The sequence below is a fragment of the Eimeria mitis genome, genomic scaffold (assembly GCF_000499745.2).
Source record: "Eimeria mitis Houghton genomic scaffold, Emh_scaff1167, whole genome shotgun sequence".
Lineage (NCBI taxonomy): Eukaryota > Apicomplexa > Conoidasida > Eucoccidiorida > Eimeriidae > Eimeria > Eimeria mitis.
In genome coordinates, this window is record NW_013567975.1 from 12,018 (window position 1) to 12,316 (window position 299).

Sequence of the window (299 nt, forward strand, 5' to 3'; positions counted from 1 at the left end):
GTTTTTCTTCTTGTAAGCGGCCTATTCGCATCAGCAGCTGCTGCTGCTGCTGCGCTGCTTCTGCTGCTGCTACCGCTACTTCATCTCCCGCTGCTACTGCATCTCTTGTTTTGCTGCTGCTGCTGCTGCTGCTGCTGCTACTGCTGCTGCTGCTGCTGCTGCTACTGCATCTCTTGCTTTGCTGCTGCTATTGCTGCTGCTGCTGCTGCTACTGCTGCTTCTGCTGCTACTGCTGCTGCTACTGCTGCTTCTGCTGCTACTGCTGCTTCTGCTGCTACTGCTGCTACTGCTGCTGCTGT